We start from the raw sequence: 22,627 nt of genomic DNA on the forward strand, positions 1-22,627 counted from the left end.
TATTGAGAAAGGCCTAGAACTATATAAGGAGGAGAAGATCATTAAGCCAGGGTGTGCAAGTATTGAATATTTTATGAAGAGCTAGATCATATATGTAGGTTATGAGATTCTAATGCTTTGCTTGCTCTAATTGAAGGATGCACCTATGTGGTTGATGATGGTTGATGGATTGGGATCATAAAGCCTGAAATGAATTATCATTATGTGGTTTGATCATGGATAGTCTAGATCTAAATACTGACACATGTTTTATTCTATAAATGTTATGATCTGAGTGTGACTGAAGTCTGGAATGTCTGTGAAGTTTCAAGTTAGTATTTGCATATGCGTATGATGTTTCACTTTTGTAAAAGTGTGTATACAAGCTGGTTTGACACATCGAAGTAGCATATACATTATGAACTACGATGTTTTAAGTTGCAGTTGGTTCTGGTTGCTGATGCAGAGTTCTGGGTTATGCTTTATGTTTTGGTGACTGCATTCTGGTGACAGTATTCTAAATGTTCTGATTGATTGATCGTGATTTGCTTCAATGATGATGGATGAGATCTAATGATAGATCAGGATCATAATGACTTATCATTACGTGATCTGATAATGGATGGGCTAGATCTGATTGCTAACATCTTTTGTCCTTTATATGTGATGATATGGGTATGTTTGAAGTCGGGAAGTGCAAGGAAGTTATAAGTAACTATTTTCAGATCTATACGTTGGTTCTCTTTTGGTGAATTTGTGTATACACGTTGGTTCGGCTCTTCCAAGTAGCGTATGTAAGAGAAAAGCTTGATGTTCAAGGATGATTTACCTATCAGATCAATACTACCATTTAATATTGTTTTTCAATGATGTCTTCTTAGATCTGAAAGTAGAACTGAATGTATAAGAAAATTGAGTCCAATTGATTGATTAGTTGAGAAGGAAGGGTGATCCTTGTTGTTATCAATTTAGAACTCTGTAATATGAGAGTACATCTTTAGAATGTCACTGAGTGGTACAGTTTATGGTTCAGAAGTTTTATTATTCAACATCTTTAGAGATATACGCAGGTTGGGCTAGAGGAAGTGTTATGCTCCTATACCAATAGGTGTCATATTTCATGATTGACTTGATTAGCTCTGCAATATGATCATACATTTTATGGTTGCAAGTGTATTCCATATTATAATGTAAAGAGGGTATACCAGAAAAGAAAAATCAAAGGGTGAAAAGATAAATAGTCAAAAGAAAAAATGAAAAGAAATGAACCCAAAATAAAAAGGACTAGGAAAGTGTGAAAGTCCAAATGCCACTACTATTTTATTATGCTGTCAATAAAGCATCATGTACAACTTGTTGAACTTTTTACCACAATTGATGACTGGCCAAACAGCTTAATCTTGGCCAGTTCATGCTTGAATTTCCCGTTTTAGAAATAGAGAATAAAAAATTGTCCAAACTGTTTAATCTTGGCAGATAAGTAGATAGGTAGAGAAGAAAAGGAGCTCAACTATTTAAACTGAGCCCATGGAAGAAACAAGTGCAGGTTTAGATAGGCTTATCATGTAAAGAAAATAAAATTGAAAAGGGTTTGCCAGTCTAAGTGCACCCAATAAAGAAGAAAAAATGTTAGGCAAAGTAGTATGGGTAGGCAATTTTGATGTTGCACAAAGAGACTTGTGATTGAATTTTGTCTCTCAAGTTGCTCATCTTATTATTATCACAAGTATCATGGCACGTGTCTAGATCCAGGTCAAACAAAGCATGATTAAGTCCCCTCCATCCTTCTCCCAAATCACTTACTAATCTCCCCCTAGAGATATTGAGATCTGCTCAATATTCCCAACTCACTCTATCTCATTTCATAAATTGCCTAAATGAAACTCTATTTTTACTAAGGAAAAGTGGCCCCATTTCTTGTGTAAACCTCCGTCAAGCCTAGGTGTTGAGTGTCAAATTTCTAACATTATACTTAGTATTGTTTATTTCATAAATTCATATTAACGGTTAACATTATTATATTAAATCCCTTGTAAATGTTTCCCTACTCATATTATGTATATATAACATAAAAACCCCAAAATATTTAATGTCCTACCTGAGTCGAAATATGACCATACTCTTAAACATAATGAGGGATTACTAGTTCATTTGAACCGGTTAATAAACTCCTCGTACAATTTTGAAATTAATTAAACCCACGTTAATTAATTAACAAATCACCCCGCCAACTAATAAACACAACCCCGATATGATTTATTAACGTTTCTTATATCGGGCCCCCATGCATTAACCCTCCACTTTCTTCGCAGAGCGCCACCCGTCCGATCGGCGCACTCCCATCAAACGGCCAATATACATATCGCCAGCCCTACAACCGCTGCAATTTAACATCTGGGGAATTGGCGATATCGCCACCTGTACCGGGACACGTGTCGACTGCCTACGCTGCTCATGGCCCTCCCTACCGAAACCACTTAAGCCCATAACGGGTGCAGGCCAAAACCACTTACTGCCCTCCCGCTAACCCCTCGCTGACGTCACTACCACGTCACCAACTCATACCCCCTCGCTAAATGACAAACTATCCTATCATGCTGATGTCATCTGCTTAATCAATGCCAAAATTACCCGCAAAACCGAATTACGTTATAAAACGATGAAATATCATTTTCACTATGATTCTGTTTGTTCACACTCCCATGCAAAAAAGCGACTGGAGCCACTGTACCAAATTTTTCAACCACCACCCAGCTGAGCAAACCACAGCAATGCGCACTGCACTCCATCATTTGACCTACAGTCACTTAATTTGCTTGCATAGTCTAGGTATTTATCCATTTTACCAGTAAAACTGTAAATTCTGCTTTTTCACTGAAAATTCCACCTGTGAAAACCAAATTCGAGTCAAGAACAATCTGTTTATCCCAATAAAAGACTCCTAGACCTACTATTCAGTGGAATTTCCACAACAATCCTAAATTCTAGTTTGAAAACACAAGAACCATACATGGAAGCCCCCGCAGCCCTGAATGTCGCACCTGTAAATGCACCTCACAAAGACTTGAATTATATGCCTCTTGAAGACAAAGACTTTCAAATAAACGACTTAACCACTGATTATAATAATCTTCAGGCCTTCTACCAAGTTAGGGATAATTATCTAAACAATTCTGATATTTTTGGACTATGGGAATCAAACCTTCCCATGTACTTCCTACCCTCAGTCCATGCTTTCCAAGACATCATAGACTAATGTTGTGCTAGCTATGACCCTGTCCATAGAGTAGTTATGTCACCTTCACAAACTGTCCTTTTTTCGATAACTACTGAATCCATTAATGAGATGATACACTTCCATTCCACTGAGCCTCTTGCTCCTCTTTCCATGGGATTTTTATTGGAAAAAGCTTCTCAATTACCTAGCTTAGAGATAACCCACATTGCTCAGATGTTCATGTCACCAAAGCACTAACCTAAAGGCCCTCCTCCTTATTTGCACGGTTTTTTCACTGAAACTGGTAAACTCATTCTTGACATGATATCCTCCGTCTTGGGATTTAGGTCGAGTGAATATGTGGATGATATCACCCTGGTTCCATTATCTATCTTTACTCCAGGGCAGCCCCCTGCTGTCAAGTATGACTATGCCACATTCATTTCCAACAAGATCCATGCTCAATTTATGAATTTCGAGAGGGAAGTAGTCTTCAAATACACATCCTTTATATACCATCTGTTGTTATATTATCAGCCAGATAGCTTTCCATTTCCCATCAGGAAATTAGATTGAAAAGGAAATCAGAGGTCTATGATCTTATGGAGCTCAGTCTTCCATGATACTTATGAGTGCCTTTATACTTAAAGTGAATTCCTTTACTTATTCATACACCGAGCCTCCACTCTGCTGATAGGAGTCCCTCCTCCTAAGATAACTGGTGACATGAGGAAGATTTTGCAGCTTTCCAAAAACTACAGAATAGGTGACTGGTACCTCTACCAAAATCACACAGAGATCAGAATGTATGCGTGTGAACTTTGCCATTTTAAGTTGCCCCAATATGTTCCCATGAGGTTATTTGCATTAGAATATTTCAGGCAAATCATCCATGCAGATTTAACCCACTTTTGAAATGTAAAGAACAAAGCTCAGCTTAGAATAAAAAACCAGTTACGCCCTTATGTTATCCATGATAGGGATGCATGGAAAGATGCTGAAAAGATTTTAGAGGACCACCTTAGATTGAAGAAGAGTTTTGGGTGGGTGCCATATGACCCATGTAGTTTCATAAATGACAGAAGGGTAAGGTACAGGCTATCAGTGTATGTACATCATAGGATCCCAGAAATTGATCAGTATGCAAACCAAGAAGAATGGGTAGAATGGACCTTAATAGAAGAGATTACTGAATAGGAAAAGATGGAAAAGGCTATGAAAGATCTTGAAAAAACCCTTCACCTGGACTCTTTTGGACAGTTATCTTTCAAGCTGCCTAAATAGTCAGGAGTTGGAACATCCTCTATTGGAACTTCTCAGCAACCTGCACAAAGGACCAGCACATCAGTCACAAGGAATTCAAAGGGCAAAGAGGAAGAAACTATAGAGTAGCCAAACATGACTGATTAGCCAGGGGGTTCTAAAGAACAGGAACAAGCGCAAATTCCTCCTACCCAATCTAAAGCAGCAGAACTTCCAACGCTGCAAACTCCTCTAAATGAGGAAAAAAGCAAGAAGAGAGACAGAGAAGAGGCCACACCTATTAGTGGACTTGTAGAACAACCTGGTGGACCTGCAGAACAGCCTGGTGCAAAGAGGCAAAGATTGGATCCTCTTTCAGAAGACGAAATCATTGAAGAAACAACATACATCCTAAGAGGTGAGAGGTTAGTTTTCCAGTAGACTTCTCCAGTGGTAGGTACATCAACTAGCTCACATAGGCAGGAGCTAGAAAGGTAGCACAGTGTTGAAGTATCATCTACTAGGCCACAAAGCAAATATGCCTCTGACATTAAAAATACTTTCACAGAAATTAAGGCTAAAAATCAGTCTGTAAGGATTCAAATGTACAATCAATACTTAAAGATGGCCACCTCAAACCAGCAAAGGTTAATTTCTACCTATGACATTAAAGAAGGAAAAATGATCATGAGTTATTTTAAGCCAAAGATACAACAACCCCGGTCTGCAGCAGATTACATAGGGGCAAACTTACAGGTCCTAGCCAAAGACATTCACCCCATGGACTAGATTGAGCTCCACAAGCAGACTGGATAAATGGTTTATTCTACACTGGTTGAGAAAGCAATGTTAGCCCACCAGTTGCAAAGTTCCTTAGACAACACAACAGCTCAGTTAGATTGGGAGAAAGCTTCTTCTCTGGCCAAAGATAATAGAATCAAATCATTGGAAGATATCATCATGGAACTCGGACATGACCCGAAGGATACTAAGGGCATAAAAGCACTAATGAAGAAGAAGGAAGAAGACGTTGCTGCCCTGAGAAAACAGTTGAAGCTACCTCCTTCAAGGCACCCTCAGACTGCATAAATTATAGAGTAGAAATTAGAGGAAGACATGATGGACCTGCTCATGAAACTGAATGAAAGATTAACTAATACTTACCAAGCAATTGAAAAAGCACTAAAAGAGAAGCAGGGGGAGTCAACCTCCCAGCCATCTGAGGTAATCCCTACAGTTACAAGTGTAGTCCCCTCAATAACTGGATCAAAATTGGCCCCAAATGTTCCACTAGCCAGAGTAGCCATAATCACAGGTACAACATCAGTAGGAGCAACACCAGACAGCAATATAGGTATGACCACAGAAGAGTTGATAAAAGCCCTAGAAGAATTGAAACTCCAAGTGTCAGAGCTGAAGAAAGTAAAGGAAAAATTGGCAAAAGTAGAATAGGGTTATGATAAATCCAAAATTAACGTGGCAGAGAAAAAAAGAGAGGTTAAAGCATTACAGAACAAAGTCAGAACTTTAGAGAAGGATCTCACTATGGACAAGCCTCTAGCAGAAGTCAAAGGAATAATTTGGACCAACATCAATCAATCCCTAAGTAATGTTTGGCCATCTATCCAAGCTAATTATGAGAAGATTGATTTGGTGAACGCAGCACATGGTGAAATTAAGAAAGAAAGAGCTTTACGAGGACAAATGCCTGATCAAGCCAGTCGGCTCATACACTTTTTGAATAGCAGAAAGAGGGAATAGTTGGAACAACTCCACATCCCAGATAGGACAGGGACCATTTTGGATATCAAAAGAGTTCTAACCAAGAGAAATTTAATGTAGACTTTGGAAAAAGGATGCCAAGATATGCAAGTAGATATCAATTATTTCATGCAAAGGTTTACAGTTTTGCAGGATAAAGGGCTACCAAGTCTTTGAGGTAATAATGACCGGCTCATGAAACATGAAGATTATGTACATAAGTTGAACACATACGATGTTGATCAAATTAATTCATCAACAAGCGCTTCAGAAGTAAGAGCACTCCCCACAGGCCGAACTCTCTATGATAGTTTGGAGAATTTATTTTACATTGAGCGTGAGGTAAAACATTTGTTTCATCTTCACCCTAATTTCTTCAGATATACAAAAATTGATGAAACATTGAGGAAACTTCAGAGGCATAAGTTGCCAGATCAACAATGGTGGGAAGACATGTTGGGGATTTTTTAAATTTCTCTCAGATAAAGCAGAGATTTCAGACTATTTTTCTGTGATAAGATAAACAGAGATAAATGAGGCTCAAGCGAGTCAAAGCATATCTAATCAGGATCAAAAAACATCAGACTAAAGACGGAGTAGCCAGCATAGAGTACCAGTGGAAAATAGTTGTAAACTGACTCGCAGAACCTACCTCTAGTACATCCTATAAAGATGAAACAGCTAGCGCAACATCAATTTATTGTTTCCCTATTTACGAGACTATTTGTCTTTGCCTTTTGTAAAAAAGGCGTTAGTCATCATTAGATATTATTTCTATCATATTTTTGTAAGATATTTTTGATATTCTCTGTACAAATACTCCCCTAGACAAAGTATTTGGTGTTGGCGAATGTTCTCAAACTTTGCTGTAATACAGAATTTTGGAACAAAAAGGGCTATTGGAACCATTTTTGTCTTGCATACTGGATGAGGAATTGATGCGAAGGACTTGTCACAGAATTCTTGAATCAACTTGTGGATAAATAAGTCTCTTCTAACTTGTGTTTTACTGTTTTCTACATTTATTATATCATCTATGTCTCATGATCTCAATAATAAAGAAAAAGAATAATCCAGAATTTGCTTGACTGCACTCTGTTTTCATTCTTTATTATTCTCTGTGTTTTCTTTAGAATTAGTATAAGCAGTGAATTCTTAATTTCTCCTGCTTCCTGGTTCTTACATTTTGACTATTCCCTAAGGAATTCTTAATTGCTCCTTAACAGTAATCATCCATTTTTCCCTATGTCAACATGATGAAGGATTCTTAACGGCCCTTCACCCATTTGACTCCATTCCAACTGATTCAATCCTGTGAAGTTGTACCATGTTTTCACTACCTTGCTCTATGATACCATCCTCTGTTAGGAAACTGAATCCTGGAAGCCATCCTTCTTTGACTCCATCATGCCCAATGGACTTAAATATATAGTTCGCCTCACTATTCTATTGAATTCCACCATCCAAAACCAAAAAAAAACCCTTGAACTTCATAACTAGCCTAACACACTTTAAAACAAAGCTAAATCATAAAGAGAGAGCCCTCTCTGGATGCAGATTGGCTAGAATCTGTATCTAAAAGATTGGTTTGTGGTTACCTCGACTATATTCCCTTTCTTACAACTTTGGGGAACAACCTGAGTGATAACATCAATGGCGACTCCACTGGGGAACTGAATAATTTGTTTATTGCAGCTATCTGTTTCAAACATGTTTCAAATTCCTGATCAGTTCATTATTTCAATATATCTTTATGAAATCACATAGATCCCCTCATATAAAATTTCCAAGAAGAAACTATCAAAGTTGTATTGTTAAATTATTGAAAGAAAAAACCAAAAACATACTCAGAAACTAGCTCCAAAGAAGAAGATCTGTTACACCAGATCAAATCCTGATCCAAATCCCCCACCTTTCTTTAACAATCCTAATCTCATTCCTAAGGTCCTTAGAAGCTGGGAGAGCCAAGAACATTCTGCTAGTTCACCCCTTGACAAAAATTTGCAGAGCCCTCGCCAAACTGAGCTTACTTCTAGAAAAAAACCAATCCTTTCTGTCATTACTGTAGATTCTTCAAGTTCTCCATCAGCACCTCAAACTATCCTTCCCACTCTTCCATCTACAACATACGTTTCCACTGTTACCCCTGCTCTTCCAGCTGCCACACTTATCACTGCAATTATGGCAAACCGATATGCTCCCCTGCATTTACCTGGAAATCCAGGGGCCATGCCGCAAGAGTATCAAAGCAATATCGCCTATTTTAATGGTACTGGCACTTACACAAGTCAACAACATACTAAGAAAATGACTATTTATTTTGAAAACTATCAGATTGGAAATGATGATTTTAGAATGAAAGTATTTGTTCAAAGCTTAACTGAAGATCTTAGAACATGGTTTAGAGCCCTCCTTACAAACACTATCAATGACCCATAAGCTCTTTATCATAGCTTCTTGAACAGATGGGAAAAGAAGAAAGATCCTCTCCACATTTTATCAGAATATGAAAACTTAAAAACAGGCCCACAAGAAACGGTTCAAGATTACTGCATCAGATTTAATAATGTGTATAGTGTTATTCCTCAGAATCTCAGACCTCCCCCAGATTTGGCCTTGATCAAATTCCCTAATGCATTTGACTCTGATATGGAATACCAGCTTAGGGAAAGAGCTCCTCGTAACTTAGAAGAGATGCAGAGTATAGCTGCCAGCGTTGAGGCCAACCTGATTTCTAAGCGAGCTCAAGCTAGAGCTGAAAATAGGACACTGTTCAAAGAAGAACCTTCTGCATTTGAACAAAAATTAGATGCTATTATGAAAGGAATGGATAGACTTGGTGATAGAGTAGAAACAATTGAGAATAAATCCCCTTGGGATGGTCAATCGAGCAATACTGGGAGAAATCCAAACTTCAGAAAAAACTAGAACCGTAATACTGGAAAGACTGGGACTGACCAAAGCATAAGGCCCCAATTCCAAGAAAATTATGCTGAAGCTTCAACCTCTAGCGAACCAACAGAAGACACCCAAATCAACTTAATGGGCCTTAATAGTGAACAACAAATTTTCTTGACCCAAGAAGAACAAGAAGCTCACACTCTTAAACAATTTCAAACTCAACCAGGTGAATCATTTGATTTTAGGGAGGGATATGAGACAACCATTTATGAAGTCCACAAGCAATACAATCTGAGGAGTAGAAGAATAGATGTCCCTGAGACCACTAAACAGAAAGAAACCAAGCATCCTAATAAAGCTAAGATCAAGAACCCCCCTATACAAGCCCTTCCTAAAAAAACTCCTAACCCAAATCATCCAATAGTTGAAGACGTGTCAGACAATCAACAACCTAACAGACAACCTTCCACTTCCATTCCTCCCAAAGGAAATGTGGAGGAACCTCTAGAAATTGACTTACAACCAACTCCAGCTCATAACACCACTTCTGAAAAAGAAAAAAGCACTGAAAGTATAGCAGAAAAAGACAATTTCACGGTCCCAAATACAAAATTTCAAACTGAAAAACCCTTCAATCTTGAGACTGAAATATCCAAATTAAAGATAGCCATTCCATTGATAGAATTGGCTAAACATGATGTCTACAAAGATCACACTAAAAAATTTCTTCAAATTTCGGTGAACAAAGATTCAGTAAATATCTTTGATGACCAACCTGAATTAATTTTTGGCCCTGAGGTAAATGGAAAATCAGTAGATGGAGGGGTTCCTCCTTTCTATGTAAGTCTGAACATTCATGATAAAATACTTCATAATGTCATGTTTGATTCTGGTGCTTCTCATAACTTAATGCCTAAATCTGTAATGGAAAAGTTGGACCTAGATATTACGAGGGCATACAAAGACTTATTCTCTTTTGACTCAAGCCAGGTCAGATGTCTATGATTGATCAATTATTTATGTGTATCATTAATTCAATACCCTGCCAAGACCATTTTAATGGACATAATGGTAGCTGATATTCCACCAAAATATGGCATGTTGTTGTCTAGATCTTTGGGTGCAAAGCTCCAAGGATCTTTACAGTTGGACATGTCCTATGCTATTATTTCAGTATTTGGTCAGCCCAAGAGATTATATCGAGAAAATCTAATGAAATATGTGGTGAGTAGTCAGGAGAAACCCCATAATTTTCCCATCTACTCCATGCATTCTGACATGGACTCCTTCATTCTGTACAATGCTTAAATTAATCCACCAACTCATGTCAAGGTTTTAGCACTTGAACAAGAAAAAATCATAAATGAAAACTCTTGCATTCGAATTCATCAAATTTCTGAGAACTATGATACATCAGACGCTCTAGAGAAACTAGATGAAACCAAAAAGCCAGATTTCCCTAGCAAACAAATTTCTGAGACTCCCAATACTAACTATGAACATGAGATCCTTTGGTACTTGGAATTTGATGGTTCAGTCAATAAATTAGGGGCAGGAGTAGGAATTTGGGTACACAATCTAGAAAATGATCATGCTGAAGGGCATGCTTATAGATTAAATTTTAGATGTAAAAATAATATGGTTGAATATGAAGCCCTGCTGCTAGGACTCAAATTGATCAAAAGTTTAGGGGAAATTAGGGTATCAGTTTTGGGAGACTATGATTTAGTCATTCAACGGATAAAAGGGAACTTCCTCACAAATGATCCCAGGTTAAGATCTTACAGAGGAGCAAAAATTGAGATCCTCAATACATTTATGGAAACACAGCTTGCCAAAATTCTAAGAAAACTTAATTTGCATGCTTACAGTTTGGCAACATTTGCCAGCACTTGTAAATTGCCATTTAAACCCAGTCATCAGTTTACAGCTGAGATTAAACATAGGCCAACCATACCTGACAATGTAAAGAATTGGCAAGTGTTTAACAATGATATTCAGATTAACAATTTCTTGGCCCTAGAAGAAGAGTTTTCTAGCGCTAATATATACACGGACACTGTTAGTGAGGTTGAACAAATAGACAAAATTGAAATAGACATTTCAACAGAAACTACAACTCAAATACTTCATCCAACAAAATTTACTAAGAAAAGGTTGCAAGATCTTAAAAAAATATACATTGATGAAATTATTGGAGGAGAATCTAAAGTTATTAATTTAAAAGACAATTATTTGCCCACAAGATTAACTCCTTTGGAAGATTTCTTTGATTCTAATAATATCCCAAAGAAACCCAAGATTTAGCCTCTAAACGCAAACATTGAGGATTGTAATATAGGAACTGAAGAACATCTGAAAATGATCAAATTATCCAAAACTTTGCCTCCTGATCAAAATCTTAAGTATGTTGAACTCCTCAAAGAATTCCAGGATGTTTTTGCCTGGAGCTATGAAGATCTGAAATCGTATGACACTTCTATAATTCAACATACAATACCCCTAAGGAAAATCAAAAGCCATTCAAGAAAAATCTCAGAAGGGTCAACCCTGTATTACTCCCTTTAATTGAAAAAGAAATCAAAAGAATGTATGAAGCTGGGATAATTGCTCCTATGAGGTTTTCAGAATGGATGTCTAATTTAGTGCTCACTAGGAAGAGAACAAGAGAAATCAGATTGTATGTTGATCTAAGGAATGTAAATAAGGTTTCTCTAATAGACCACTACCCCTTACCTAAGATGGACCACATTTTACAATGGGTAGTAGGCGCTTCTAGGATTTCGCTATTGGATGGGTTTTCAGGCTTTAACCAGATTCTAGTCCATCCTGATGATTAGGAAAAGACTGCTTTTACAACACCGTGGGCAGCTTTCAAATATGTCAAAATTCCATTTGGACTTAAGAATGCAGGGGAAACCTTCCAACGAGCAATGGACATAGATTTTGCAAAAGAAATTCACGATTTTCTGGTCATATATCTAGATGATCTTACTGTATTTTCTAAATTAGATCAGGAACATTTAGATCATTTGAGACAATTGTTTCTAACTTGCAGAAAGTATGGTATTTCCTTGAATCCTAAGCAGTCCTTTTTCGGTCTAGAGGAAGGCAAGTTGTTGGGCCACATAATCTCCAAAGATGGCATCAAAATTGATCTTGATATAGTAGAAGCCATTCTACAAATACCCCATCCCAGAAATGTCAAAGAACTCCAAGCTTTCCTAAGAAAGATTAACTTTTGAAGAAGATTCATACCTAATCTAGCTGAATTAATCAGATTGCTGAATAATGTGTTGAAAAAGGATTCCAAGTTTAAATGGACATTAGAAGCTAAACAAAAATTTGAAAAAATTAAAATAGCTTTGACCAGAACACCAGTCCTTGCAAGCCCAAAGTTTGACAGAGACTTCATAATATTTTCATTTGCATCAGAACACACCATTGCCATTATTTTACTACAGAAAGATGATCAAGGATGTGAAAAACCCATAGCCTTCTTTAGTAAATCACTCAGAGATGCACCGCTAAAATACCCAATCATGGAAAAACATGCTTATGCACTTGTGAAAGCTATCAAAGACTTCAGAGTCTACATATTATACTCCCATATAATAGCCTATGTACCAAACGTTGTTGTCAAAGATATCCTGATCCAAGAGGGGATTGAAGGAAAGAGAGGTAAATGGATTGCTACTATATTGGAGTATGACATTGAATTAAAACCTAGAAAGCTTATAAAAGGACAAGGATTGGCTAAACTTACGACCGAAACCAATTCCCAAGCCCTGGACATTAATGAACTAGATAATGAACAAGAGATGGTGACTCCAAAAATCAGCCAGGCCTTCTTAGAATCACCTTCGTATGCTGATATAACTCATGTATTCTTAAACCTTCAGGCTCCTCTAGGGTTATCTAGAACCAAAAAAAGGTTTGTAAAAATAAAAGCTTCAAAATTTTGTATTCTAGATGGTGCTCTCTTTTGGAAAAATCATGAAGGTATTCTATTAAACTATTTAATAAAAGATGAAGCTGACAAAGTACTCAAAGAATTTCATGCAACGGACTGTGGTGGACATCTTTATTGGAAATCAACTATTGACAAAATCCTAAGGGCTGGATTTTACTGGCCAACCTTGTTTGCTGATGTCAAGAAGTTTTTGACTGCTTGCCATAAATGCCAAATTTTTGAAGGCAAAAGAAAACTTTTACCTCTACCACTTAGACCAATTTCCACTGAAAGGCCATTTCAGCAATGGGGTTTGGACTTCATTGGAGAAATCCATCCTTCCTCTTCTGGTAAACATAAATGGATCTTCACTGCCACTGACTATTTCACCAAATGAATAGAAGCCATCCCTTGTAGGCAAACCAATGATACATTAATCATACAATTCTTAGAAATCAACATCTTGTCTAGATTTGGTTGTCCTGAAAAAATCATAACTGACAATGCTGCTACTTTCAAATCCAAGAAACTGATAAGTTTCTGTCACAAGTATCACATCACCTTAGGCCATTCCACAACCTATTACCCTCAAGGTAATGGTCTACCTGAGTCCTCCAATAAAATCCTAATTAATATTATCAAGAAAGTGTTGGAGGAGAAAAAGAAAAACTGGCACAAAAAACATACCAATGCACTTTGGGCAGACAAATTAACAACCAAGAGATCCATTGGCACTAGCCCTTCTGAATTAGTCTATAGTATGGAGGTTGTATTTCCTTCATCTTTACGAGTCCCTATAATGAAATTATTGCAAGAAGCTTAGGTACAGCCCAATGACATTCAAAGAAGGATAAATCAGACCATCCATTTACAGAAGACCAAAGAAGAGGTGTACCAAAGATCCCAAGTGTTACAAGAAAAATTCAAGAAAATATGTGATAAGAGGACCAAGGCAGAAGATTTTTACCTAGGGTAAAAATTTTTAAAATTGGATTCGAGGAGAGAAGACAAAGGAAAACATGGGAAGTTTGACTTCCTACGGAGGGGACATTTTATTGTTCAGGCTTCACAAGGCAACAATACTTACTTTTTAAAGAGCTTGGATGGTTTAGAAACAGAACAAGGGCCTATTAATGGTTGAATGTTGAAACACTATATCAAGTTTCTTGATATACCCTGAATCTGACTTGTACATAAGCAAGCTTAGTTTCTGTAGCTTTTTACAGCAATAAGAATAGGAAGGAATGTGCAGAAAATTTTGAGAAACAGTGAAGGAATTTTAACATTTTTGTTTAGCTCAAGAAAATGTCTATATTTTACGTGATCCATTTGTACATTTTTCTACTTTTAGCAAGGGAAGAGTTCAGAGCACAACAAGAGTTATTCATAAGGCCATCTGACCTGTTGTTCTTGAGTTTTCACCAGTAAAAGCCATCCCCAAGTGGAGCCAGTGTTATGCTCCTATACCAATAGGTGTCATATTTCATGATTGACTTGATTAGCTCTGCAATATGATCATACCTTTTTTGGTTGCAAAGGTCTTCCATATTATGAAAATATCAAAAAATTTAAAAAATGTAAATAGGGTATACCCTAAAAGAAAAATAAAAGGGTGAAAAGGTAAATGGTCAAAAGAAAAAATGAAAAGAAATGAACCCCAAATAAAACGGACTAGGAAAGTGTGCAAGTCCAAATGCCACCTATATTTTATTAGGCTATCAATAAGGAATCATGTACAGCTTGTTGAAATTTTTACCACAATTGATGACTGGCCAAACAGCTTAATCTTGGCCAGTTCATGCTTGAGTTCCCCAATTTAGAAATAGAGAATAAAAATCTATCCAAATTGTTTAATCTTGGCAGATAGGTAGATAGGTAGAGAAGAAAAGGAGCTCAACTGTTTAAACTGAGCCCTTGGGGGAAATAAGTGTAGGTTTAGATAGGCTTACCATGTAAAGAAAATAAAATTGAAAAGGGTTTGCCAGTCTAAGTGCACCCAAGAAAGAAAAAAATGTTAGGCAAAGTAGGTTGGGTAGGCAGTTTTGATGTTGCAGAAAGAGACTTGTGATTGATTTTTGTCTCTCAAGTTGTTCATCTTATTATTATCACAAGTATCATGGCAGGTGTCTGGATCCAGGTCAAACAAATCATGATTAAGTCCCCTCCATCCTTCTGCCAAATCACTTACTAATCTCCCCCAGAGATATTGAGATCTGCTCAATATTCACAACTCACTCCATCTCATTTCATAAATTGCCTAAGTGAAACTGTATTTTTACTAAGGACAAGTGGCCATATTTCTTGTGTAAACCTCCGTCATGCCTAGGTGTTGAGTGTCAAATTTCTAGCATTATACTTAGCGTTGTTTATTTCATAAATTCATAGTAACTGTTAACATTATTATATTAAATCCTTTGTAAATGTTGCCCTACCCATATTATGTACATAGAACATAAAAAGCCCGCAATATTTAATATCCTTCCTCGGTCGAAATACCACCATAGTATTAAACATAGAGATTAATAATTCATTCAGAATCGGTTAATAACCTCCTCGCACAGTTTTGAAATTAATTAGCCCCACATTAATTAATTAACAAATCACCCCGCCAACTAATAAACACAGCCCCGATATGATTTATTAATGTTTATTATATCGGGCCCCCGTGCATTAACCCTCCACTATATTCGCATAGCGCCAACCGTTTGATTGGCGCCCTCCCATTGGACAGCCAATATACATATCATCAGCCCTCCATCCGCTGCACTTTAACGTCCTGGGAGTTGGTAGTATAGCCACCCGTACCGGGATGCGTGTCGACCACCTGCGGTACTCGCGGCCCTCCTGACCGAAACCACTTAATCCCTTAAGCGGTGTGGGCCAAAACCAATTACTGCCCTCCCGCTATCCCCTCACTGACGTCACTGCCACATCACCATCCCCTAGCCCCCCCGCTAAATCACAAACTGTCCCGTCATGCTGACGTCATCTGCTTAATAAATGCCAAAATTACCTACCAAACCAAATTGCGTTAAAAAGCGATGAAATATCATTTTCACAGTGATTCTGTTTGTTCACACTCCCATGCAAAAAAAGTGACTAGAGCCACTGTATCAGCTTTTTCAACCACAACCTGGCCGAGCAAACCACAGCAGCGCGCTCTGCACTCAGCCATTCGACCTACAGTCACTTAATTTGCTTCCATAGTCCAGGTATTTATCCATTTTACCAGTAAACCTGTAGATTCTGCTTTTTCACTGCAAATTCCACATGTGAAAACCAAATTCAAGTAAGGAACAGTATGTTTAGCCCATTAAAAGACTCCTAGACCCGTTGTTCAGTCCAATTTCCATAAAAATCCTAAATTCGAGATTGAAAACACAAGAACCAAACATGGAAGCCCCCGCAACCCTGAATGTCGCGCCTATAAATGCACCTCACAAAGACTTGAATTATCTTCCTCTTGCAGACAATGACTTTCAAATAAAGGACTTAACCACTGATTTAATCATCTTCAGGCCTTCTGCCAAGTTAGGGATAGTTATCTAAACAATTCTAATATTTTTGGACTATGGGAATCAAACCTTCCCATGTACTTTCTACCCTCAGTCTATGTTTTCCCAGACATCATACACCAATGCTGTGCCAGCTATGACCCTGTCCATAGAGCAGTTATGTCACCTTCACAAACTGTTATTTTTTCCATAACTGTTGAATCCATCAATGAGATGATACACTTCCATTCCACTGAGCCTCTTGCTCCTCTTTCCATGGGAATTTTGTTGGAAAAAGCTTCTCAATTACCTAGCTCGGAGATAACCCACATTGCTCAGATGTTCATGTAACCAAAGCACGAACGTAAAGGCCCTCCTCCTTATCTGCACACTTTTTTCACTGAAACTGGTAAACTCATTCTTCACATGATATCCTCGGTCTTCGGATTTAGGTCCAGTGAATATGTGGATGATATCACCCTGGTTCTATTATCTATCTTTACTCCAGGGCAGCCCCCTGCTTTCAGGTATGACTATGCCACTTTCATTGCCAACAAGATCCATGCTCAATTTATGAATTTGGAGAGGAAAGGAGTCTTCAAATACACATCTTTTATATACCATCTATTTTTATATTATCAACCAGACAGCTTTCCATTTCCCATCAAGAAATTACATTCAAAAGGAAATCGTAGGTCTGTGATCTTTTGGAGCTTAGTCTTCCATGATACTTATGAGTGCCCTTATACTTATAGTGAATTCAATGAATTATTTGTACACCTAGCCTCCACTATGCTGATAGGAGCCCCTCCTCCTAAAATCACTGGTGACATGAAGAAGATTTTTCAGCTTTCCAAAAACTATAGAATAGGTGAGTGGTACCTCTTCCAGAATCACACAAAGATCAGAATGTATGGGGGTGAACTTTGCCTTTTTAAGTTGCCCAAATATGTGCCCATGAGGTTATTTGCATTAGAATATTTTAGGTGGATCATCCATGCAGATTTAACCCACTTTTATAATGTAAAAGAGAAAGCTCAGCTCAGAATAAAAAACCAATTAGGCCCTTATGTTATCCATGATAGGGATGCATGGAAAGATGCTGAAAAGATTTTAGAGGACCACCTTAGATTAAAGAAGAGTTTTTGGTGGGTGCCATATGACCCATGTAGTTTCATAAGTGATAGAGGGGTAAGGTGTAAGCTATCAGTGTATGTACATCATAGGATCCCAGAAATTGAATAGTATGCAAACCAAGAAGAATGGGTATAAGGGACCTGAATAGAAGAAATTACTGAACAGGAAAAGATGGAAAAGGCTATGAAAGATCTTGAAAAGACCCTTGACCTAGACTCTTTTGGACATGTATCTTTCAAGCTACTTCAATAGTCAGGAGTTGGAACATCCTCTGCTGGAACTTCCCAGCAGCCTGCACAAAGAACCAGCACATCAGTCACAGGGACTTCAAAGGGCAAAGAGGTAGAAACTACAGAGCAGCCAAACATGACTGATTAGCCGAGGGGTTCCAAAGAACAGGAACAAGCACAAATTCCTCCTACCCAATCTAAAGCAGTAGAAATTCCAGTGCTACAATCTCCTCTAAATGAGTAAAAAAGCAAGAAGAGAGATACAGAAGAGGCCACACCTATTAGTGGACCTATAGAACGACCTGGTGCAAAGAGGAAAAGATTGGATCCTCTGTCAGAAGAGGAAATCATTGAAGAAACAATAGAGAACCTAAGAGGTGAGAGGTTAGTCAACTAGGAGACTTCTCTAGTGGTAGATACATGAACTAGCTCACGTAGGTAGGAGCTAGAAAGGCAACACAGTGTTGAAGTATCATCTACCAAGCCATAAAGCAAACAAGCCTCTGACATTAAAAATACTTTCATGGAAATTAAGGCTAAAAATGAGCCTGTAAGGATTCAAATGTACAATCAATACTTAAAGATGACCCCCTCAAACCAGCAAAGGTTAATGTCTGCTTATGACATTAAAGAATGCAAAATGATCATGAGTTATTTTAAGCCGAAGGTCAAACAAGCCTGGTCTGCAGTAGATTACATCAGGAAAAACTTAGACGTCCTAGCCAAAGACATTCACCCCATGGAACAGATTGAGCTCCACAAGTAGACTGGAGAAATGGTTTATTCTACACTAGCTGACAAAGCAACGTTGGCCCACCAGTTGCAAAGTTCCTTAGACAACACAACAGCTCAGTTAGATTGGGAGAAAGCTTCTTTTCTGGCGAAAGATAATCGAATCAAACCATTGAAAGATATCATCATGGAACTGGGACATGACCCCAAGGATGCTAAGGGCATAAAAACACTAATCAAGAAGAAGGAAGAAGACATTGTTGCCCTGAGGAAACCGTTGAAGCTACCTCCTTCAAGACACCCTCAGACTACAAAAATTATAGAGCAAAAATCAGAGGAAGACATGATGGACCTGCGCATGAAACTCAGTGAAAGATTAACTGATATAGAGCAAGCACTTGAAAAAACACTAAAAGAGAAGCAGGGAGAGTTGACCTCCTAGCTACCTGAGGTAATCCCTATAGTTACAAGTGCAGTCCCCTCAACGACTGTATAAGCATTGGACCCAAATGTTCCACCAGCCACAGCAGCAATAATCACAGGTACAACATCAGCAGGAGTAGCACCAGGCAACAGTACAGGTATGACCACAGAAGAGATGATAAAAGCCATGGAAGAATTGAAACTCCAAGTGTCAGAACTGAAGCAAGTAAAGGAAAAATTGGCAAAAGTAGGACAGAGTTATGATAAATCCAAAATTAATGTGGCAGAGAAAACAAGAGAGGTTAAAGCATTACAGAACAAAGTCAGAACTTTAGAGAAGGATCTCACTATGCAAAAGCCTCTAGCAGAAATCAAAGGAATACTTTGGACCAACATCAATCAATCCCTAAGTAATGTTTGGCCCTCTATCCAAGCTATTTATGAGCAGATTGATTTGGTGAATGTAGCACATGGTGAAATTCAAAAAGAAAGAGCTTTACTAGGACAATGCCTAATCAAGGCAACCGGCTCATACACTTTTTGAATAGCAAAAACAGGGAACAAATGGAACAACTCGGCATCCCAGATAGGACAAGCACGATTTTGGATATCAAAAGAGTTCTAACCAAGAGAACTTTAATGCAGAATTTGGAAAAAAGATGCCAGGATATGCAAGCAGAAATCAATTCTTTCACGCAAAGGTTTACAGTTTTGCAGGATAAAGGGATACCAAGTCTTTTAGGTAATAATGACCGGCTCATGAAACATGCAGATTATGTACATAAGTTGAACACATACGTTGTTGATCAAATTAATTCATCAACAAGTGCTTCAGAAGTAAGAGCACTTCCCACAAGCCAAACTCTCTATGATAATTTGGAGAATTTATTTCACATTGAGCGTGAGGTAAAACATCTGTTTCAGCTCCAGCCTAATTCCTTCAGATATATAGAAACTAATGAAACACTGAGGAAATTTCAGAGTCATAAGTTGCCAGATCAACAATAGTGGGAAGACATGTTGGAGATTTTGTAAATTTCTCTCAGATAAAGCAGAGATTTCATACTATTATTCTGTGATAAGATAGACAAAGATAAATGAGGTTCAAGTGGGTCAAAGCATATCTGATCAAGATCAAAGAACATCTGACTAAAGATGGAGTAGCCAGCACAGAGTACCAGTGGAAAATAACTGGAAACCGACTCGCAGAACCTACCTCCAGTACATCCTATAAAGATGAAACAACCAGCGCAACATCAATTTATTGTTTCCCTATTTACAAGACTATTTGTCTATGCCTTTTGTAAAAAAGGTGTTAGTCATCACCAGATATTATTTCTATCAGATATTTTGTAAGATATTTTTTATATTTTTGTACAAATACCCCCCCAGAAAAAGTATTTGGGGTTGGTGAATGTTCTCAGACTTTGCTGTAATAAAGAATTTTGGAATAGAAAAGGCTATTGGAACCATTTTTGTCTAGCATACTGGATGAGGAATTGATGCTAAGGACTTGTCACAGAATTCTTGAATCAACTTGTGGATCAATAAGTCCCTTCTAGCTTGTGTTTTACTATTTTCTATGTTTATTATATCATCTATGTCTCATGATCTCAATAATAAAGAAAAAGAATAATCCAGAATTTGCTTGATTGCACTCTATTTTCAGTATTTATTATTCTCTGTGTTTTCTTCATAATTAGTATAAGCAGTGAATTCTTAATTTCTCCTACTTCCTGGTTCTTACATTTTGACTATTTGCTAAGGAATTCTTAATTTCTCCTTAACAATAATCATCCATTTTTCCCTATGTCAACATGATGAAGGATTCTTAACGGCCCTTCACCCATTTGACTCCATTCCATCTGATTCTAGCCTTTCAAGTTGTTCCATGTTTTGACTACCTTGCTTTGTGATACCATCCTCTGTTAGGAAACCGAATCCAAGAAGCCATCCTTCTTTGACTCCATCATGCCAAATGGACTGAAATATACAATTTGTCTCACTGTTCTATTGAATTCTACCATCCAAAACCAAAACAAAACCCTTGAACTTCATAACTAGCCTAACACACTTTAAAACAACTTAGCTAAATCATAAAGAGACAACCCTCTCTGGATGCATGTTGGCTAGAATCTGTATCTAAAATATTGGTCTGTGGTTACCTCGGTCGTATTCCCTTTCTTACAACTTTGGGGAACAACCTGAGTGATAACAGGAAGTGGCGTATACACATAGTTAGGGTTCAACTAAGTAGCGTATACACTCTGATGCAAGGTTTTGAGGTTACGACTAGCTTTGAATGACTATGTAGTGTTCTAGGTTCAGATCTATGTACTAAGTACAGTGATCTATTTGTTCCAATTGATTGGTTGAAGTTTATTAAGAATGAATGAATGGCTAATTCAATTAGAAGTTCAGAGGTTGTCAGTGATTGATTGAGTTTGGTTGATTCATAGAGTGATGATTGAGTTTCAGTGATTGGTTGATGGAGATGTCTTTAATGGTTGTATTGCAATGGTGATTGATTCTAAGCTTCAATGTTGCTGATGGGTCTAGTATGAAAATTGGATGAAATGAGGCCTTCATGTGAATTGTTGTGTACCAGGAGGATCCAGTATGAAAATTTATGAAACGTGGTCCCTGGAGGAAGAAAGAAGGTCCTAGCCTTCTGTAGGTCGGTGCCTACGTACTAGTAAACATATCGGCTAGTACAAGAGCTAGGGGGTTGTAGCTCCCTTCCAGTAGAAGCTGGAGAACGAGAGAAGGTTGTAGCCTTCTGCAGGTAGAATCCTACGTATTGGTATGAGTCTGCACCAATACAAGATTGTAAAGTGATTTTCTTATTATCAAAAGAAGATAGAGTTGATAGCAGTAGGAGGTTTTCACCCACATTGGGTTTCCAACTTAAATCTTGGTGTTCATGTCTGTTTCTTATGTGTGATAGATCATTATGTTATTAACTACACATGGTTATTGTTTAGTCTTTAATAAAGTACTGATGCACATATTAAACATCAACATATGATGAATTAACTAAATCATAAACTCACTAGATATATGCTGGTTTCCTTAAGAACAATTGTGTGCACATGAAAGTTCCCTTCACTGAAGTAGTGTATATAAATCTAATTGTGGAAATGAAAAAGTTATTGATGTGAAAATACCGATTCAACCCCCCCAGTGTTATTTCTAATGCCAATTTCAATTCATGAAATTCCTTATCCTTGTCATGAAGGTAATGTTCCATTAATTATTTACCTTTGAACAACTGTTGAAATTATTCCCATTAAACCTCTTTTCCTTCCAAAGTATGAACTAAACTCATTTCTTCCCGCCATAAAGAAGATTTTCGTTGCAACTAATAGGTAGCCAACTTGGCCTTTCATTGTATAGAATATTAATATACCTATAAGTATTGATTAGTGTTAAGCATCCACACATCGATGACCTATTCCATCTCCCGATCAATTCTTGGGGGTCTAATCTTTCTAAATTACCAATGCAATTATGTTTTGAGTTTCTTCTCTACTTTTGTTTGCATTTTTTAGGAACTATA

The sequence above is a fragment of the Pinus tabuliformis genome, chromosome Q, assembly GCF_031772625.1.
Source record: "Pinus tabuliformis cultivar Carrire ecotype Pingquan chromosome Q, CPIR1, whole genome shotgun sequence".
Lineage (NCBI taxonomy): Eukaryota > Viridiplantae > Streptophyta > Pinopsida > Pinales > Pinaceae > Pinus > Pinus tabuliformis.